This window comes from Sinocyclocheilus anshuiensis, unplaced genomic scaffold (genome assembly GCF_001515605.1).
Source record: "Sinocyclocheilus anshuiensis isolate Anshui unplaced genomic scaffold, SAMN03320099.WGS_v1.1 scaffold215, whole genome shotgun sequence".
Lineage (NCBI taxonomy): Eukaryota > Metazoa > Chordata > Actinopteri > Cypriniformes > Cyprinidae > Sinocyclocheilus > Sinocyclocheilus anshuiensis.
In genome coordinates this window covers 324,918-330,913 of record NW_015552542.1, presented here as the reverse complement: position 1 = coordinate 330,913, position 5,996 = coordinate 324,918, and the positions used below count along the sequence as shown (strand labels likewise).

General features: G+C 46.1%; 1 pseudogene; it reads left to right on the top strand.

Moving 5' to 3' along the window:
* The first annotated feature begins 1,624 nt into the window (after positions 1-1,624).
* Positions 1,625-5,763, top strand: LOC107663987 (uncharacterized; annotated as a pseudogene).
* The last annotated feature ends 233 nt before the right edge of the window (positions 5,764-5,996 follow it).

Genomic DNA, 5,996 nt, shown 5'->3' with positions numbered 1-5,996 from the left:
ACATTAGCATCAAGCTACATAAGACAATTTATGAGATTATTAGTACACTTTTACGCAAATCTTACTTTAAACCACCATCGAGTGTTTGTAATAACTTCCTTTTGCGATCTCTTGTGGAATTTGGTTGTTTACTATTGTTAAAATAAGCTATTTATAGCCTTTTATATCGCTGCACAAATTAGCATTTCAGATGTACATATTCTTTATTGTTATGTAAATCTCAAGAAAATCACATACAAACCATATACTATCGTAATCGTGTGTTTATTATTTGGATATTTCGTGGTACAGATGTTTCTCTGTGTTTGTTATGGTCAGATATGAATGCGCAAGAGCAGGGGAGCTCGTGACAGGATGAGACGGGTCCTGTTATGAGAGGCAACATGATTGACAAGGCGACGGACAAATCAGGTCTCTGTCAGTCACAGCGCGAGCACGGAAGAGTAAACACACAGAGACAGCCCAGGGAGCGGCTAATTATCATCAGATCGCGTAAATCAGTGGAAAATGAATAGAAATTATGTTTCTGTCTGAAGAAATATGAAGTAACCATGAGTAAATATATCTATCCTAAAACGAACCAATGGCGATTGGCATGCGAGATTTGCATTGCGGAGCCTGCCCTGCATAGCGGGTATATCGTGAAGGGCGTGTGCAATCGCACATTCAGCTTTTCGCTTCAGAGCCGAGCGTACTGGTCACTGGAGAGTATTTAACAAATGAGTGTTGGTGTTACAGCACGTCAGCAGGGGTTGCTTCCCGTGCTGCTGCAGTTCTTTAAAGAGTCACGAGGGAAGAACACTGCAGTTTCTATAGAGACTGCCGGTCGTGCTGCGATCTTCCCTGGGTGCTTCGGCACTTCTTTCTTTTTCTCAACAGAGCAAGTTCCTGCTAAAAGAGTTCACAGGTGATGTGGCGTCTTTTTCAAGATGTCTTTCCACCCATGTGTTTCTGGATGTGGTCACTTTCTGGCTCCGTCTGACAGTCACGATCACTGTATCACGTGTTTGGCTTAAAGCACGCTGAGTCAGCATTTGTGGATGAATCATGCTCTCATTGCAGGAGCATGACCATCGCGACATTGCGATCGAGACTCACTTGCCATTGTTCTAGTGCCTCCTCTTTAAAGAAAGGGAGAACTACTTCGGCGTGTGGTCAGGGAAGGGGCGTACATTTCGTCTAACAGTTGGAGGGAACAATAAACATAAAATTGCTCTAGAGAGATTTTTAAAGGGGACACAAATAATACAGCCAAATTTGTACTTGTAAGGATATGCATACACAGAGGAAAGTCTTATTACTATTAGTGCAGCAGGAAGACCGTGCCAAATTAGACAACTTCAAGCTGTTGTGGTCGCGCCGAGGCAGCACTCGTGTCCGTTGTAGACATTACTATACATCACAGTGTTGCCAAGTCCATGGTTTTCCCGTGGAATTGGGCTACTTTATCACTGTTGGCGCGGGTTGTTTTTCATGTCCGCAGGCTGAAGCGACCCCAATAACGTGTATTTGACAGGATGTCAATCACTGCATCAGGGGATGAGCTAGGCTCCGGGAAGGAAGACTTGGCTGTGTTGCCAGGGGGAAGGTGGCGTTGCCACAGTCAGACCCAGAGCTGACTGCTATGCTTTACCGGGCCGCAGAGAGTGTCAGGCTGCAGTGGAAGGCTCTGCTGTTGCTTAAACGCTCAAGGCTGGCTGACTGGTACCTGGGGGTGCCTCACGCTTTTCGCCAGTGTCCATCCCCAGTGCCTTTCTTTCTGGAGGTGCATGAAGAAGTCACTAGGTCTTGGAGTGCACCTTAATCTACCCGAAACAGAGCTAGTGCTTCTTCCATCCTCACTACCCTCGATGGTGGAGCAGACTGCGGGTATGTGCAGATCCCCCCAGTTGAGTGCGCTATTGTGATGCAGTTGTGCCCGCAGAGCGCTGCCGCCTGGCAGCCACGTCTCCCATCCAGGGCCTGTAAGTTCTCGTCCGCTCTGACGGCCAAGGCTTACAGAGCCGCTGGACAGGCCGATTCTGCCCTGCTATGGTCAAGTCAAGTCAAGTCACGTTTATTTATATAGCGCTTTTAACAATACAGATTGTGTCAAAGCAACTGAACAGCATTAATTAGGAAAATAGTGTGTCAATAATGCAAAATGACAATAGTAAACACAAATTTTTCAGTTAAAGGCAGTTCATCATTGAATTCAGTGATGTCATCATCCAGCCCAGTTCAGTTTACATAGTGTCTGTGCAATCAAGTCAACGATATCGCTGGAAATGAAGTGTCCCCAACTAAGCAAGCCAGAGGCGACAGCGGCAAGGAACCAAAACTCCATCGTTGACAGAATGGAGAAAAAACCTTGGGAGAAACCAGGCTCAGTCGGGGGGCCAGTTCTCCTCTGGCCAGACAAAACCAGCAGTTCAATTTTAGGCTGCAGCAAAGTCACATTGTGCAGAGGACTCATCTGTTTCCTGTGGTCTTGTACCGGTGGTCGTCTGAGACAAGGTCTTTACAGGGGATCTGTATCTGGGGCTAATCTAGTTGTCCTGGTCTCCGCTGTCTTTCAGGGCTGTAGAGGTCCTTTCTAGGTGCTGATCCACCATCTGGTCTGAATACATACTGGATCCGGGTGACTGCAGTGACCATCTGATCTGGATACAGACTGGATCTGGTGGCTACGGTGACCTCGGAATAAGAAAGAAACAGACTAATATTAGCGTAGATGCCATTCTTATAACGATGTAGCAAATACATTGGGTGTTATGAGAAGTGTTCCTGGTTCCAGTTGACCTAATTAATGCAGCCTAAATCAGTGGGTGCGTCACTGAGTGGGGAGAACCTGTTTGATGTTTTGATCGGAACGGTAGAGCGGTGTTTTGAACCGCAACTATGCCGCCTCACAGTCAACCAGTCGCCCTGCTGCGGAGGCTCTGTTACCGGAACCGAACAATGTACAGGACTCCCTGAGCTAGTGGCATCCAAAGCCGTATCTAGAGCCCTCACATTCTTACTGTCCTCAATTAAAGTTTGGATGGAAACGCTAATGACAAGCTAACGAATGCTAACGCGCTGCAGGTCAATTCTGGCCCTTCTGGCATTATGGCCCTTCTTCTGGTCTACCAGGCCAAGGCACTGAAACAGCTGCATGTGGTTCTGACTCAGGCGTAATGCAGGAACTACGCACAGCGATGGACCTTGCCCTACGGGTAGGGTTGGGTATCATTTGAATGTTATCGATTCCGATTCTGCTTATCGATTCATAGTTTTGATTCCAATATGAAAAATCCAATATAATTCCAAATATATATTATATATATATATATATATATATATATATATAAATGAAGTCAAACATTTAGATGTCAAACATTTATTCTGTGTCTTTTTACAAAGCATTATGTTGCTGCTGAATAACATGAGCAAAAATCAGCAGTCTACAGAACACATAGGCCTACTAAAGGAAGTTTTGCCTATGCTTTTCAGAAAAATACCACAGCAAAAACAAATACATTTCAAATATTAAAGTGTTAAAGACAAGTAAACAGTCAGTAATACAATAGGAACAAAAAAATCAATTAGCAAAAGCATAAATAAATACAACTTAACCAAATTTCTGGTACAGAAAATGTAATTAAAAGTTTAAAAACACTGCATAGATTTATTTTCATAAATAAAATATAGATTAATTATTTAAACTATATTTTATTTATGCAGAATGCAGCTGTGGGTGGTCCAAAGTTACAACATACCAGGGTTTGCGAATCCACCAGGGGAAAGCAAAATGTTGCAACAACACCCAGGTGCAAGCTTGCACTGCAACAGCAGGTCAGACAAGGAGGAACTGTAGCCAGGTTGAGCACCACAGTGCTACTGAGCCCACCATTGCACCTAGCGGAAAGGAGCAAGAGCAGCCCCCACAAGAGGAGTCGCATCAATTCCTAACCCCGCAGCTAGTTCTTTCCAACGCAACAGCGTGCAGGGAACCTACAAGACCCAGAGCTGAGATGCCAAGCCGGAAAGCCAAGATCAAATGGCCGAAAGCCAGTGAGAAGGATGAATGGAGAAGCTTCGACCAGAGCTTACAAACAATTCTTCAGAGCTCCCTGAGAGGCAGCATAATCACAAAGTTAAACATCATCGGAGATATCATCTACAGCGAAGGCAGATAAAGATTTGGAGAGCTGCAGCAGAGAAAGGCCCCTCCCAAACAGAGCGGGAGACGAGAGAAGGAGATCCTGCAGCTAGTAAAGGAACGTCGCTGCCTCCGAAAGTTGTGGAGAAAAGCCAAAGATCACGAAAAGGAGGGCCTGAAGAACCTTTGGAACCAGATCAGAGATAGGCTTTCACATCTGAGGAGAGCAGAGAGGATCAGGAAACGAAGAAGCCGAAAGGAAAAAGCAAGGTCGAGCTTCCACCGGTACCCTTTTAAGTATGCCCGCAGCCTATTGGAAGAGAACAAAACTGGGACACTGCATACTACCAAGCAGGAGCTTGAAAACTACATCAAAACCCAGAGCAGTGACAGCCTCCGAGAACGTCCTCTCGGTTCACCAGGGTACATCCCTCAGCCATCCTCACAGTTCGATACCACCACCCCGAAATGGTCTGAAGTCAACCAGGTTGTACAGCGATGAAGAGGCGCATCAGCAGCCGGACCAAACGGCGTTCCTTACAAAGTTTACAAGAACTGCCCCACAGTCCTGAAGCTGCTGTGGAGGCTGATGTGCGTTGCCTGGAATACCAAAGCCATTCCTATAGCATGGTGAAGGGCAGTCACCGTATTCATCCCGAAAGAGAAAGACTCCTTCAACATCAGCCAATTCAGAGGCATTGCTTTGCTGAATGTGGAAGGGAAGATCTTTTTCTCGGTGATGGCAACACGCATGACCAGTTACCTTCTAGCAAATATATTGACACCAGTTGCCAGAAGGCAGGCGTCCCAGGATTTCCAGGCTGCGTGGAGCACTCCGTTATGATTTGGGATCAGATTCAGACAGCCAAGCATAATAAATCAGATCTCCATGTTGTGTGGTTAGATCTCGCAAATGCGTATGGGTCTGTCCCCCACCAGCTCATCAGGTTTGCCCTTCTTCCACATCCCACCATGAATTCAGAGCCTCATAACCAACTACTTTGACAACCTCAAAGTCTGCTACGCAACCTCCGAATTTATTACTGGTTGGCACCAAGTGAAGAAAGGAATAGCCATGGGATGCTCCATCTCTCCCATACTCTTCACAACAGCTTTCGAGGTCATACTTATCGGAGGAAGACAGACAGTCAGAGGAGTCAGATCTCCATCAGGTCAGCGACTTCCTGCTCTATGGAGCTACATGGATGTTGTCACCACACTCCTTCAGACGGCGGCATGCACCAACAGGCTTCTGAAAAGGCTCGAAGACCTGTTCAAATGGGCTAGGATGAAGATAAAGCCATCTAAGTCACGCAGTCTTTCGATCTGGAAAGGAGCCAGGAGGGATAACATCTCCTTCTCAGTGAGTGGTGAGAAGATTCCACGCTTGATAGACCAACCAGTGAAAAGCCTGGGAAGGCTCTACACTGCTGACCTATCAGACAAACACATGGCTTTCACTGTAACCACACAACTCACTGGTGGTCTAAAATAGATCGACGAAAGCCCGCTTCCAGGTAAATTCAAGGTCTGGTGTTACCAGTTCACTCTATTCCATCTCCTGTTGTGGCCCCTGAAGTTATGTGATATCACCTCATCGACAGTCCTGAAGATGGACACAAAGGCAAATAATTACATCCGGAAGTGGCTGGGCCTTCCCCTGTCCACTTCAGCTCTGTTTGGGAAGAACACCTTGAGGCTTTCGATGAAAACCATCAGTTTGGGCTACAAACTGGAAAAGGTGAGAATGCTTTTTGAGCTGAAAGACTCTCCTGACCCAGTGGTACAAAATGCTAATGCCCAAGTTCGTACCGGAAGAAAATGTGATGCACCACAAGCAGTGCATCAGGCCATAACTCGTCTGAAACACCAA